Below are 16,517 nucleotides of genomic sequence, written 5' to 3'. Positions count from 1 at the left end.
AAGAAATTTGTACATGCCTCAGCAAACAAAAAGAAATTGTGTCAGTATACTGAGCATAAGGCTGCTACGGTGCTCAGCAAAATTCTATGATTGAGTATGCATCATTACAGAATTTATTCTTGTCTTTGTAGAAACAAAGTTCCACACAATTTTAAGTCTACGGATGAATATTTCTCAAGATATCTTGCCACATGGTACCTTCACATTTTTGTTAACCAAGTTGAGTTTCACATCAACGTTTAAATAATAAAAGCCTACTCATCTAGTAAAAAAGAATGTTGTTTTATATGTTGGGATAGTTAGGCTACATTGATAATATGTAACATGTTAAAATCGCTTATAAGTGTACTGAATTTGTTTAAAACATTTATTTATTATGAAATTTTCTTATTGCTATTGTGGTTATCCAATAGGCCAATGCAAAAATATTAGCTAGTGCTTAGTAAAATCCAATGGAGTAAAATCATCAGACTAAGTGTTCTTCATATAGATATGAAACTTCATGAACTATTTCAAGTGTCAGTTCGTTTCGACATACTGTGTGGACAGAGACAGAGAGAAATTAAATTTTTCAATCCCCATGAATGATGGCTTCGCTAATGCTCAGCCAATAAATCTAGCAAACAAACCTTAATAATCTGTGAGACTTAAAATATTTGTAACCCCTTACTGTAATTTTAAACCATTTCATTTTCCAGATACTAAATAAGGGAAAATCAGTATTACGATCATCTGGAGCTAATGTATCAATTCTCCTTATCAGTTGAGGAACAGTCAGTGCAAGCACTACTAATATGTTGTGACCAACAAACAAGATTAGTAATGTTGCCTGTTCATACAAACGAGTTTGAATGATTGGGCAGAATAAAGGGTGAAGTACAACAAACTCAGTACAAATTTCAACCTTATCAGTGGCCTTATCTCTCTCCTATACATTTAATGATTCCCGTATTACCATTGTTGTAAGGAGGAACAGCACTTTTAGTAAACTTTAAAACCAAGTAAGTATTTTAATTATATACTATAGTTTTAAATGCACTTAGTTGTGCACAGTGTTTAACTGCTATCAGTTTGAATCCTACATGACAACTTTTCTCTTCCTGACCTGTGATCTGGAGCTTAAAGTGATATCTTTAGACGAAATTTTCCTTCTTGTGACAGCATCAGAAGGTATATTTAAACTTAAATCACAATCAGAATAACACTCATAGTGAAATGCAAAAACGTATAAAATACTTAACAAAATTATAAAGTAATAGCAATCACGTGTTATAAACCACATGCTGTTACCAATCGTGTTGCATTTCCTTACAGTATTATAACAGGAATATCATATATAAGTACAGTTTTTTTTAAATGATATCTCAAGGATTCTATAAGTTATAAACATTGAAACGCAAAAAGTACTTAATCCACCAGGACTCGAACCTGGATCCCTCACTTGCCGGGTGAATGTGCTACCATTACACCACAGAGCGCTCACTTTTTACGATTAAATTATTTTTTATTTGGCCGTATCTGTCACATATACGTTTAAATAACCGAACTAACAATTGAACTGTAAAAAGTAAGGGCTCTGTGGTGTAATGGTAGCACATTCACCCGGTAAGTGAGAGATCCAGGTTAGAGTCCCAGCAGAGCAAATACTTTTTGTGATTCAATGTTTATTGAAATTAAATTAGGCTAATGCCATTGATAAAAATTTAATTAATGTGTATATATATATATAATTTTTCAACAAACATTGAATCACAGAAAGTACTTGCTCCGCCGGGACTCGAACCCGGGTCTCTCACTTGCCGGGTGAATGTGCTACCATTACACCACAGAGCCCTAACTTTTTACGCTTCAGTTATATTGTACTTGGCTGTATCTGTCACATATACCTTTAAATAACTAAACTAACATATGATATATGATATATATATATATATAATATATATATATATATATACATCATATATCATATGTTAGTTTAGTGGCATTTTGCATAGAACATCGTCTTATATCTATTTGTAGATGCTCATAAGTATAGTAATTATCTCCAACCTTAAGACTGGCCCACTAGCTTTTAAAATTAAATGCCTAACACTTTGAAAGTAGTTCCAGATATATATATATATATATATATATATATATATATATATACAGGGTGTTCTAAAAAAAGGTGCCCATAAGTCAGGGCGTGATTCCTCACATCAAAATAAGAAAAAAAGGTCTAATTAACATAGGTCCGAAAATGCTTAGTTACCAAGTTATACAGGGTGAAAGATTTCGTCTGAATTTCAGTTCCCCTGCTGCAACGAAGCCCTACGGGTATTTGTTGGCTGTTAATTAAGATGTACAATTTAGCGTACTTTATGTAAAATGAACTGAAAAATTGAATAAAACCATTTCCAGACCTGTAGCTACAGTAATTTTTAAGATATGTGACGAAATACGCGAAACTTGGTCCCAAAAAACAAGTTACATTTAGGTTTGAAGCAGATTTACTATGTTAAATGTACAATAAACACAAAATATTTTTTCACGGTACTTGTAGAAAATTTAATTTCGAAGAGAAAGATGTAAAATAAGTCTATAATAGACAAACGCAAACTTTAAAAAATAATCCTTAATTACATACAAAACGCATGAAAAATAGACAAAATCTGTTAAGCTCTCTACAAATGTAATATTGAAATTAAAACAGCTGTTTTATTAAAACAAATTAATGAGTTACTATTATTTTTTATCAAGTAAATATTTTTAACAATCATACATTATCATACATAAAAAAGTTATCTGAATTATCATTCAACAAAAAAGTTACACTTGTCCTAAAAAAACTAACCACGTCACAGTAGATGTTCAAAATGTTTCCCCTCATTCAAAATACAAGCATCCAGCCGTCTTCTCATAGACTGCCGAACTCTTTCGAAGATCCCAGGTGTCTCACGTATCCTTTGAATCCCGTTAACAATCCTTATTCGCAACTCTTCTATGGTATCCACAGGCGAGTCGTAGACAAGCGTCTTTAAATGTCCCCATAAGAAAAAGTCTAGAGGATTGAGGTCAGGTGACCTTGCAGGCCATGCTACTGGGGCTCCTCGACCAATCCATCTGTTTGGATATGCTTCATTTAAAAATTCTCTTACTTGTAATGTGTAATGAGCTGGAGCTCCATCCTGCATGAACCACATGTTGTTGCGTGTGTATAGTGGCACATCTTCGAGTAACTCATTCAGATTAGTCGTCAAGAAATGTAAATAATTTTCACCATTGAGCGTATCAGGTAAAAAACTAATAAAAATGTTATCACCCAGAATAGCAGCCCATACGTTTATAGAAAACTGATATTGGTGACGGTTCTCTGAAATAGCACGTGGATTTTCAATTGCCCACATGTGAGTATTGTGGGTGTTAAGAATAGCCATTCTTGAAAATTTTGCTTCATCAGTAAAGATAATGTAATTTAAAAAATGTGGATTTCTGCACCTTTGGATAAGCCATTGGCATAGCTGAACACGAGGAAAGTAATCTCGAGGCAAAAGAGCCTGGACCCTTTGATAGTGATAAGAATGCAACTGCTGCTCGTGTAAAATCTTCCAGACAATTGAATTACTAACACCGAAATCCAAGGCTAGTTCTCTAGTACTTCTTTCAGGATGATTCTCTATTTCGTCCAACACGCCCTCCTCCAATTCAGCTGTACACGTTGTACGTGGCCGTCCTGATCTACCAACTTTTCCAGATTTAAAGGTTCCCGTCTCGCTTAGCCTTCTATGAATGGAAGAAAACATTTTATGAGTCGGTAACTGTCTATGAGGAAAATGTTCCTGATAGAGTCGTCTAGCCTGACGACTGTTGCAATGTGCAAGACCGTACATTAAATGCATGTCTGCCATTTCACCATTAGTGTACATAATATTCATATTACCTGCCATGATGAATAAGATATTATTAGCTATCAAAAATTAACTACAACGGCACTCGCACTAACTTGTATTAAAGTACAGATCAACACACGCACTTAATGAGCAATGGAAAAATAGCTGCTTGTAATGTTTATTTAAATTATTATAAACAATGTTACATTGTTAAAACATATGTTTTAAATAGAAATTATTTTGTTTCTCAAATCAAATATTTTAATAAAACAGCTGTTTTAATTTCAATATTACATTTGTAGAGAGCTTAACAGATTTTGTCTATTTTTCATGCGTTTTGTATGTAATTAAGGATTATTTTTTAAAGTTTGCGTTTGTCTATTATAGACTTATTTTACATCTTTCTCTTCGAAATTAAATTTTCTACAAGTACCGTGAAAAAATATTTTGTGTTTATTGTACATTTAACATAGTAAATCTGCTTCAAACCTAAATGTAACTTGTTTTTCGGGACCAAGTTTCGCGTATTTCGTAACATATCTTAAAAATTACTGTAGCTACAGGTCTGGAAACGGTTTTTATTCAATTTTTCAGTTCATTTTACATAAAGTACGCTAAATTGTACATCTTAATTAACAGCCAACAAATACCCGTAGGGCTTCGTTGCAGCAGGGGAACTGAAATTTAGACGAAATCTTTCACCCTGTATAACTTGGTAACTAAGCATTTTCGGACCTATGTTAATTAGACCTTTTTTTCTTATTTTGATGTGAGGAATCACGCCCTGACTTATGGGCACCTTTTTTCAGAACACCCTGTATATATTCCCACAAAAATGTTTAAAATGATTAGTTTCATGGTACTACATATTAAACAAATTACTAGAAGTAATACTTAAAAAAAATTGATTGATTGATTGAGTCCTATGTATTTTTTATCTTTGCTGATTTTTTCCAAACACAGACCAAAATACCGTACAATTGTGGGTTTTGTATTATAATTCCATAACAATATCTACTTGACCAGAATTTCAGCTGATTTTAGTAAGTGACCTTGGTGCAAACATAGCGTCTAAATATGGTTGTAGTTCTTACAACTGAAACTGAAGACAAGTAGTTTTCAAACCACTATATCGTCAAATCAGTTCAGGAACAATAACTAGAAAGAGTTAGAATATTGTTAATGTGCACATTTCCCCAACATTTTACTTAAGAAACTGAATTTCAGTAAAGTAACTACTGATATCAACCAATTCAACTCCTACAGTATGTGTAACATCAATAAATGATTTTCTTAATAAAACATGGTTTTTTTATATTAGTATTCAAAATAAAGAATTTTGATTTAATAGTTTTTATGGTGAAATATCTTCAATTCCAAGCAAGTACAATTGTATATTTAAAAAATTATAATTGTTTAATACAATAGCATATTAGCAGTATGAATAGAAATTATTCCTCGTGCATTACTCTTCAATAACAAAATATTGAATTTAGGTTTGACCCCCAACCTTAAATCGAGGATACACCACTGAACTGTTATATCAGTTTTGACATTTTTGTTTGATTATCCTTTGTTCTCTTAACACACAGATTTTTCAAGTCATTTTGATTTCATTTGTGTGTAAAATATGACCTCTACAATGTTGACGTACAAGTTTTTACAGCTTGCTCTTGACTTGCTCAAAGGGTACAAACGTTCATTCTTAAATAACCATGATAAACTCTATAGATAACATCAAACAGTTTTGTGTTATCTTAATATAATTACACTTCTTCACACATTTTTGGCAGAGTAGGTAAGTTTTTTTTTACTATCAATCCATTTATAAAGTGATTTAAAGTAATGATTTTAATCAGTATTATATTTAAATAATGAATCATTTAAAACTTCACTTAAAAAATATAATGCAGCTTTTTAGAAACATAATTTTATAAATGTCTTTGAGTGTTCTTGATTGGTTTGATGTTTTTGCTGCTCACAAGTTATTTCTTCGATACATTAATTGTTTTAACCTTATTTTGAATCTGAATAATTTAAAATAATTAACGCTCACTGAATCATTACTGGTAAAATGTATGCTTAGTGTGTTTCCTGGCTCACTTTTTCTCCTTGTGCAATATAAAAAATATCCACTTTGGGAATTTTATCATGTAATTTTTTTAACTAAGTATCTTTGATGCTTAATAGTTCTTTAGGGAATTGAGTTTCAAAATGATAAATTGCACTTTAAAAAGAATTTTGGTTCAGAAGAGTAGTGCCAGTGCATTCAGAGGATATATTAAATACTCTTAGTAGGAGGGGGTAAGGGGGGAGGTAAAATATTTCTAAAGTTGGAATCATAAATATTTACTATAATAATCTAGTAAACTTCTTGCAGCAACAGGAATTGGTCAACATGTTTGGGAAAAAATTGCCATAAAATTATTTCAAGGAGTATTGGTTTACTATCGTAAATAATTAATATTAGTGGAAGTCTCTATACAAAAAGTAAAAACAGAACTTTTTAAACGAGGAAGAAGTTGGAACATTTTTATGATTACTAATTTATGTACTGTGTACTGCATTATTATATTGATTTTCTTATGTTCTTATATCAGGATGTTTTTTATTCATAGCATTTTCTTAAAATTTGATAAATTATAACACTTAACTGTTATACATTTTTTCTCAAACATGAAGTCGTTTAACACAGGACCTTTCTCACACTCCAACTACAAATCTTAATTATTTATTTATTTGCCATTCGAGGAGGAAATTGGCCTCTCTGGCACAGTCCTTGTTGTGTCTTTGATAGCTAAGTTTTATATTTTGCGACTATTGGCATCTGTTTCTTAAATTAAAAATAAAAAGCTGATGCACTGATAAAAAATTGTAATTTAATATTGGAAAAGTGGATCTGTTTTACTCATGTAAATAACTGAAGGGACAGCATTACCTCATTTTGTGACGTTTCGGGTCAAAGATTTACTCACACAACCGTTTTTGTATATATATATATATATATACATATAAGTTTATATATACAGGGTGTATATTATGTCTGGAAAACACCCAAATATAGCCTTTAAATAATTTAAATATAAATTTGAAACCTCTTACAATCGTGATAGAGATTGGGCATCTACTTTTTGGAACAATGTTTTGTTATGTCACACCCAACGGGGGACGTCCTGCCGAGGGTATCGTGAATATTCTTAATGGAAGCCTATACCTTGTGATACATAATTTTAAAGGTAATAGCTTACTGAATTGAATGCCACAAATCGCATCTCAAAGGAATTATTCTATCAGAAAATAGAGCATTTTTAGTATTGAAAATTTACTGATGTTCAACAATGTAATTTTAACATGGTTCTTGCCACAAAATGTGTTACACTAATTTTTTAGCATTTTTTAAATGTTCAATTAAAATAAAATAAACAATTTATTTTTAAGCTGGTTTCATTAGTACAAATTTACCAGTTTTTATTACAATGAATAAAACTTATGGAGTCACTTTCTCTGATTACTTATGAATCTGTACTTGGTGTTTTCCAGTCAGCAGGAAGGTTTAAAGAGACAAAGGTCACTAGCCTATGAAAACATTATTGTGTTATTAATCATCTGGTCTACAGGTTTTCAGTTTTGTTGAGCATGGAGCTTTCACTAGACAGGTCTAAGCTTGGGAATTACAAATGGACAAAGGTCATATCATTCTGTCGAGTTAATCAGTGTCTCTGAAGCATTGCTGTCAACAAGTTATCTAATTACAGTAGTTCAGTTTTTATTTGGCATTTTAATGGAAATTGTCTGAAAGAGAACGAATTACTCTGTTGATGATGCGAGGATATGGCGATCGTCAAATATCTTATCGGGAAGTTTGTAATTTGTTTAATGACACTTTCCCAGAAAGGAATCCCATAATGTTTCAACAATATCAAAAAACTATTGAGCGTTTTGAAATGACAGGGAGTGTACGTAATCGGGCCAAAGTCGGGTAGGATACAATCTGCAACAGATGAAGAACATGCACTAGATGTTTTGCAAACATTTATTGAAGACCCACATACATCGCTCAGAAAAGCTGCACAGCAACATGATATGCAGCCTATGTCTGTGAGTAAGATTTTGAAAATTAATAAATACAAACCATTTAAAGTTCATTTAGTCCAACAGTTAAGTGAGGATGATTACGACAGAAGAGTTGAGTTTTGTGAACTTGTGATGCGCAAATGTGATGACAATAGAGATTTTCTGACCAACATACTATTTTCTGATGAGGCAACTTTTTTCCTAAATGGCAATGTTAACAGGCACAATTGCCGTTACTGGGCTAGTGAAAACCCACATTGGATTACTGAGTCCCATTCACAGCAACCACAAAAACTGAACGTATGGTGTGGAATTTTAGGTAACAAAATTGTTGTGGACCCTTTTTCATCAATGGAAATTTAAATGCCGAACTTTACTACAATATGCTCCAAAATGAAATAATCCCAGCTATTCAAATTGCAATCAGGAGAATACTTTGATAATGTATGGTTTCAGCAGGATGGTGCTCCACCCCATTATGGGAGACAGGTAAGAGAGTATTTGGATTTAAGGTTTCCTCATAAATGGATTGGCCCGAAGAGGAGAAATCGAATGGCCTCCAAGATCTCCGGATTTGTCACCAATCGATTATTTCCTATGGGGTCATTTAAAAATCCAATGTTTATAGAAGAAGGCCTCATAATTTGGAAGACCTAAGAAACAGGATTATAGAGGAGATTGCTTTGATAACTGAAGAAATGTTAGGCAACTCTGTCGAATCATTTTACACAAGATTGGCTCATTTGTCAAACCGTAGAAGGAACACAGTTCGAACAATTGCTTTTGACACCAAATGCAGGTAAAACGTTTGTTGTAAGACTTTTCTAACAGCATACATTATTTTTTATTTGTAATAATGAAATCAATAACATAAGTATTTCCATAATTGTACTGTAATAAAAACTGGGCAAATTTGTGCTAGTAGAACCAGCTTAAAATGAAATTTTTGTTTTATATTTAATTGAACATTTTAAAAAAAATGCTAAAAAATTAGTGTAACACATTTTGTGGCAAGAACCATGTTAAAATTACATTGTTGAACATCAGTAAATTTTCAATACTAAAAATGCTCTATTTTTCTGATAGAATAATTCCCTTGAGATGCGGTTTGTGGCATTCAATTCAGTAAAGCTATTACCTTTAAAAATTATGTATCACAAGGTATAGGCTTCCATTAAGAATATTCACGATACCCTCGGCAGGACGCCCCCGTTGGTGTGACATAACAAAACATTGTTCCAAAAAGTAGATGCCAATCTCTATCACGATTGTAAGAGGTTTCAAAATTTATATTTAAATTATTAAAGGATATATTTGGGTGTTTCCAGACATAATATACACCGTGTATATATAGTATATATATATAACACATTGTGATATTGTCAGACAGCATTGTAAGAAAGCTTTTATGTACTGTAATTCAATTTTGACTCAATTAGTTATTTCAAATGTAAAATATACAAAGCATTTCAAAATTGTATAAGTTTTGTTATGTAGCAAATTACAGTTTATCTTATAAAATTTAAAAATAATATCATCACAATATTATAACTAAATTAAAATCACATAATATTAAACAGTAAGAAAATAAGCTGTGAATTGGAGTCTATACCTCAACATTCACTTGGAATCAACCCTTCCCAATATAGCTACTTTGTGTGCAGAAAATAAGCATGCAACATTAATAAATGAAATGTTGCAGTACGAGTTTATGCAAAATACGCTGTTTCTTATTAAACCACTTCAAATATGTTGCAGGAATATTTGTACAGCAAATACAGTAGGATCTTTACCCAAATAGAATTATTTACTGTCTTGGTTGGCCCTTGATCAGCTGCCAAAATCTTATAACAGTTTTTCTCTAAAAATAAGATCTGCACATATTAGACGTATGAAATGCTATGAGACATTGGGCATTTTTCATGTACCGATATATAGTATGTCAAATACAGTCAACAGTACTGATATAATATATATTGACATGGACCATCATAAAACACTTTTGACATTGTTTTAGTTTTAAATATGTTATCTTATCTTAAAACCATAAGTCCTGTCATTGTAAATGGTGTCAATGAATATTCAATGTATTGAATCTATGTATTTAATCTATGACAGAAAACTCCTTGTAACATACTCAATGTGCTTTTTTCCAGTTGAGTTTATGCCAGGATCAATGTCTACTGTCAGTGACTTCTCAGTGCTCTCAGTGCTCGTCACAGCTGCTCTCGTGTGTCTGACTGTCTATTTCTTGAAATTCACACAATGGCACTACTGGAAACAACGAGGTGTGCCATATCTGAAACCAGTGTTGCCAATTTTCGGCAATATGTATGATCTTTTGAAGCTGAGGAGTCTACCAGACATCTCAAACAGGATCTATAAAGAAACAAAAGGTCTTCCCTACGTCGGCATTTACGCTTGTCACACACCCGTATTGTTTGTGAGAGATTTGGACCTCATCACAAAAATATTAGTCAATGATTTCAACCATTTTGAAGATCGAGGGTTTAATTTCAATGTGAATGACATCCTCGGAAGGAACCTGATCCACCAGAAGGGTTCCGATTGGAGGTTTTCTCGCAGTAAGCTGGTATCCTGCTTCGGTGTCAACAAGGTCAAGGCCATGTTCCCCACTATGAAGAGTAAAAGTGAGGTGCTGGAGGAGATACTGAAGCAGGAGGACACTTCCTGTATTGACATCTGGGAGGCCTCCTTGAGGTACACGACTGACGTTATAACTTCGTGTACTATCGGTGTTGATGCCAACTCTCTGCAGAAACAAGACGAACAATTCAGGCTAGCTGGGTCTCACATGCTGGGATCACACTTCATCTACCATGTCTTCATGGGCTGCTTCTTCCCCAGGCTTCACAGGATTCTTGGAATAGCTGTTGCTAAAGACAGAGTAAAAAGGTTTTTTCCAGACAGTGATCCATCAGGTTATCAACTATCGTAAAGACAACAAATCCAACAACAAAGATATCATCCAGACTCTCATCCAGCTGAAAGAAGAATCATCATTGGATCAATCTAACAAAATTCCAGGTTAGCAAGTATTACTTTTTGCACTTATTCCATTGGCTATGAGGAGGGTACAGAAACTTATGTACAGATTTACACTAAAAACATATAAAGAACATGTATATGATACAGTAGTGTACTGCAACTAATGCATTACTTTCCTCAACTTTCATTCCTTTCAGCTGTTAGTTAATTTTTTTAAGTTGTATTCCAAACACATCCGTTAGTTGTAATAAAGTTGTCTTACTCAATATTTTCTGAATAGGAATTATAAAAAGATACAAATTAAATATCAAATGGACCTTCGAAAATTCCAGCATGTTATTTGATTAGAGCAGCTTCGAACTTTAAGTGGGGTAAAGTTCTGAAGTTGGATATTACAGTCTTTTCTAGGTATAGTCTATGAAGTTACATGAATGAGAGCTGGTTTTTTAACTCTTTAGATCATGGTTGGAGTATAAGAAATGTAGATCACGGTTGTGGTTATTAACATATTACAGATCGGACTGAGATTGTTAAGCGTGAATTTAAAGTAGTATAGTATACATTAAATAATATAAGGGCATTACTGTTTCAGAAATTGATGACAACTTCATTGTTGCACAATCATTTATATTTTTCTTGGCTGGATTTGAGAGCCCAGGAAACGTCCTTGCATGTGCGTTGTACGAGATAGCTAAGCAACCACACATCCAGGACACTCTGTGTCAGGAGATACACAGTGTCCTTGACAGATATGGTGGAGAGGTGACCTTTGATGCTCTACAGGATATGAAATTCCTCCGTCAAGTTGTTTCAGGTGAGGATTGACCAATATTTGTAGTTAATCAAGCTAAAGTTATATTTTGAGACATAACCACCATTTTTATATTTCCAGAATGGTGTATTAGAACAACTAAACATCTAAAAGTTTGTGATGCAGCAACTATTGAGTGATTTGACAAACTGACATAATCAGCTGGACTTCCTAGTTTAGTAAATAATGATATATCGTAAATAGTATAGTAATTATACAAAAATCATATATTTTAATCTGTTAAAAATCAACATTTGATAAATGTGCTGAGCACTTGTGGCACAGAGCATTTATAATCCAACTATTCAAATATAATACATTTTTGTCATACTGATGTTTAACTGTTGCTCCCTAGTTTCTGTGAAATTAGGTTATTGATTACTGGATAAGGCTTTACTTAACCACTCCCTTTATCCCCACCTGTAGAACCATGGGTCTGAAAGACCCGGACATTTTTGTTTTCTTTGCAACTTTTCACAGAAAAATAATCTTAAGGTTTTCATATTTAATGTAAATTTGTGTTCTAATTCCTTCTAACATCCTAACAGTTCTTTGTCCCAAAAAGACTTTACCTCTGGTTATTTTGAAGAAACTAAGTCACAGGGTCTTCTAGAGCTATGGTTACAGCATATATAACTCTTTCACAAAGTGTAAGTTTTTCTATTTAGGTTTTAGATAAGTTGCTAAAATACAGCTTCAAACATGCTGAATTATGATGACGAAACTAAAATGTGTGTTTGTCGCAGCTTAAAGAACAATAAAAACAAACTTGTAAAATTACGCTTTCTTCAAAATACCCCATATTTTATATACAACTAATACATTTTCATTAATATTGTTTGTAGTATCAACCTAAGTTCTTTTCTGTAGAAAAAAGCAATGAAAATTTATTATATTTATAATATTTCAAAAACGTTTTTGGACACATTTGGGATAAATTTTGAAATTCCCCCAATAAAATTAAAACACGGGATATTTTGTCATGTTTTGCAGCATTAGTCATTTTTTGTAACATGACCGACACAGGTGAAAGGTCAACAAGTTTTATTGTAATAGAATGATGTAGTGTTTAATATAACATAGTTTTAAGAGTTATTTTTAAACTTTAGGTTAATTAGGTATTCCTTGTTTCACTGAACGATGGCAAATGTCCGGAAAAATCCTGTTTCCTTCACAATCATTCCATCATAAAAAATAACCTTCAAACAAGAAATAATTGAAAAAAGGTTGAAAAATATGTCAAAACAAGGTATGTTTTAGTTATATTTTTAAAAGTGAGTTTTAGAAAAAAATTGTTTGTAACTTCGTTGATATGAAGTCTTGATATTCAAACATTGTTGATAAAGATGTATAACTTATGATTCTATTAATAAAACTGTTACTGAATTAAATATATTCCAAATGTTTAAAGCTTATGTAGGTACTCCAGTGTTTCCAATATGACACAATTAATTTTCTTATTTTTATTCTGCTAAATGATATTGTTATTAAGATACAAGGAGACAGATTGTAGTGATTCCTTTCGGAATTTCACATGCAAAACAGGATATCCAACTAAAATTGTATAGTAAATTAAATTTCGAATACAGTGATAGGGCTATTTATTATTATTAAGAAATGATAGTACCTTAGCCAATCATTGATAGATTCAGACAAATTTGATAGTATTGTTTAGTAATCACACTGCAAATATTTTAGTAATTTATTTTGTATTAGTTAAAACCATTAATTCCATAAAATTTGGTACTGTAAGTGTTGAAAATGTAATAATTTTTAAACTTGAAATAATGGTCAAATGTTGTTCTTTTCCACATTGAATGATAGTCATAATAAGTGTAGACTACCAAATTTTAGTGCTCTTAAACGATTTTAAAAATATAATTTATTTTTCTATTAAGTGTTTGAAAGTTTTCATAGAAAAATCATAACATAACTATGGTAGGAAGGGTTGATTCCATGTGAATGTTGACTTTAGTTCCAGTTCACCTTCCTTTTACTGCAACATCCGGAATCTGCCACTTGAATCTGGATTCATGGTCTGAAGACATCCATAAAAATGTCATTGATGAATAGGCTCAAGACGAAACAATGAAAAAGTTTATTTGAGCTTCTCATCACTGACTTTATTTTGGATCTCTTCATACGAAAATGACTCCAGACTCCAGGAGACTAGTCTGTAACAGTTAGATTCAAGATCCTGCACTAAAAGGAAGGTGAACTGAAGCTAAAATCAAGATTCACAGCATGATTTGTTTTCATCATAACCACAGATTTTGTTGCTTGAGACTAGTGAATAACATTGGATTCAAAAACTTACTTTTCTTTAATCACAGAGGCCCTGAGAAAATACACACCACACCACTCACACTGATCTTCCGGAGATGTACCAAGGACTACACAATACCAGACACCTCAACAGTGATAGAGAAGGGAACCTTAGTACTCATCCCACTGAGAAGTATCCATGAGAATCCCGACTACTATCCAGATCCGGAGGTTTTTGATCCAGAACGGTTTTTCTGATGAGAACTCAGCATCAAGGCACGCTGCTACCTACATGCCTTTCGGAGTGGGTCCTAGATTTTGTCCAGGTAATTATTTAAAAGTAATTGATTAACCATTATATTTTAGTTAATCGTTAAATGTTGATTAAAAGGTATATAGAGAATCTCATAAGTTAAGATGTATACAGCACCCACTTTATACATCCTGTAGACCTACTAACCAAGAAATATCACACAGACTATAAATTGCCTCTATACAAGATGAGGACTGAAAAAAACAACATGCAGTGATGCATAATTCTTTAAAAATTCATTAGAAGAAAAATGTAAGTACCATTCACAATCTACGGTATACAAGAAGGAAACTGACTGACTGGTTATTGAGACAATCTTTCGTATTGTATATCTATATATATAAAAATGAATGTTTGTGTGTTTGTCCTTTATGGAATCGCAAAATATTAGACAGACCATTATGAAAATTTGTATGTATACGTATTTTTCCACGGAGAAGGTTTATAAGCTATGTCCATTGATGTAACTCACCACCAAGCGGCGCTGCAAAAGATAAAATGTTTCAAAGCGCCTGCACACTATAAACTGCAATTACGAGACAGTTACGTATATTACATAGCCAAACACTATTTGAAGGCGCTAAGTTATTATGTATATTTGTCTTTAAGATACATTTCTGATTGAACTTAAAGTTTGAGTATTAGCCCACTTTATAATAAAGTACATGTACGTGCACAATGGCTATAAACATAAACATATTTTCTTGATCGTGGCAACAAGGCAAACTCTACATCGGCGTTGTAAATATAATTCAATTAAACCAGAAGTTCATATACACGGGCAAAGCTTACGAAAAGCATGCAAAGCCACGGGAAACAGCTAGTTATACATAAATCTAATGTATTCTTTTTGTTTCCACAGCAGTGTTTGTACTCTCACATCAAGATCCGGACAGCGATGGTGAACTTGCTGCGGCAATTTGAGGTCTGTGTCACCAAGGAGACGCCTGCCTGTCTCCAGCCAAGTCCCCTTGCCTTCCTCATGGCCCCAAAGAACGGAATTCCTTTAGCCTTCAAGAAACGCTAATCGATAATTTTGTCACTTACGGTATACTGTACATATACTGTATGAACATTTAAAAAAGAGAGAATTGGTTCACTGTTTAGAACGAAGGTTCCTAAGCTCCAATTAAATTTCCATTAATTTGAGCCCTTACATGTTATCTAGAAACTCCTGGCATTTCAAATTTATAACAGTTTACCATTGAAAAATACCTTTGCTATTTTATTTTATTCAACAGAAAATCTATGTCATATTGAATTATTCGTAGGTAAATTTAAATGAGTCAGCAGTTGTATTTGCATCTATATTTTAACATTTTCTGTAGTATATTTGCTATTTTCTTAGTTTTTATCTCTTTTTAATTCGATTTACATGTTCTCAAAAGTACTGGGAGACTGTTGAATTACGTTTATTCTTTTTTTATATTATTTTAACTATTCTATTATTTATTTATTATTTTATTCTAACTTAAAACATCATTGATTTCAGTAAAAAGAGTGCTTTAACTACATCCAAACAATTTATTTTATTGAATTCCATCCAAATATCACAAGCTCATATTAGAAACTATTGCATTACATAAATGTACGATGAAAATTTATAAAATTATTTTCTTGCATTGTGTTTTATACTGGCTGATGGATGAATGACAGAAATATGACAACGATAGTTCCTTAAAAATGATTAATGTACGAATTGACATTTATATTATTATGGAGGCCTTATCTATTTTGAGAGTTTCTTGTATAATAAATTGTAGCTAGAGTACACTTCTTTCAAGAAGTGAAGATATACTGTTTTAGACACTGTCACTCGGCAGGAAAACTTTTAACATTATCTTAACATGTGAGTGGTTGCGATACATACTCGGTGAGTCACAAGAATACACGTGGGATATTGCGAATCTTTATGGGCGGAGAACTATGATATGGAGTATGTGAACTGTTAAAATATGTAACTAAACAAAATTACATATGAATGTATTTTTACTACTGGTTTTATAGTTCTGACTTATTAATAATAATAAAAACATTGGAAATTATTATATTATGTTTATGTTGTTCATGAAAAATAATGTTAAAATACTAATTATCTTACGTACCAAGTTAACACATTAAAATTATTTGAAGTTTTCGTTGTATGCCTACTACAGGTTAGGTGTAATCCATACCT

General features: G+C 32.4%; 1 pseudogene; it reads left to right on the top strand.

Moving 5' to 3' along the window:
- The first annotated feature begins 855 nt into the window (after window positions 1-855).
- Window positions 856-15,368, top strand: LOC124372714 (annotated as a pseudogene).
- The last annotated feature ends 1,149 nt before the right edge of the window (window positions 15,369-16,517 follow it).

The sequence above is a fragment of the Homalodisca vitripennis genome, unplaced genomic scaffold, assembly GCF_021130785.1.
Source record: "Homalodisca vitripennis isolate AUS2020 unplaced genomic scaffold, UT_GWSS_2.1 ScUCBcl_3868;HRSCAF=9653, whole genome shotgun sequence".
Taxonomy (NCBI): domain Eukaryota; kingdom Metazoa; phylum Arthropoda; class Insecta; order Hemiptera; family Cicadellidae; genus Homalodisca; species Homalodisca vitripennis.
Note: the sequence above shows the minus strand (reverse complement) of the source record. Positions and strands in the feature narration are given on the sequence as shown.